We start from the raw sequence: 261 nt of genomic DNA, 5'->3' as shown, positions 1-261 counted from the left end.
TAATATTTTTTCCCAGGTATTCATATAAGTATATATAATATATAAAAAAAGAGAATAAAATAGAATTCAATAATGAGTCAATGCTATAAATTATATAATATTAATAAATCAAGTAAGAACATAAATCTGTTTAATTTTATTGAATTATTATTTGATTCACACATATTAGAAATAATTAAATTTTTTAATTCAAAAGATTATCCAACAAAAATTCCTTTCTTTACTAATAACAAATCAGAAAAAATATTTATATACAAAACT

Source organism: Trachymyrmex septentrionalis, unplaced genomic scaffold (assembly GCF_001594115.1).
Source record: "Trachymyrmex septentrionalis isolate Tsep2-gDNA-1 unplaced genomic scaffold, Tsep1.0 scaffold6, whole genome shotgun sequence".
NCBI classification, from domain to species: Eukaryota; Metazoa; Arthropoda; class Insecta; order Hymenoptera; family Formicidae; genus Trachymyrmex; species Trachymyrmex septentrionalis.
The sequence above is the reverse complement of the archived record's forward strand: the minus strand, read 5'-3'. Positions refer to the sequence as shown.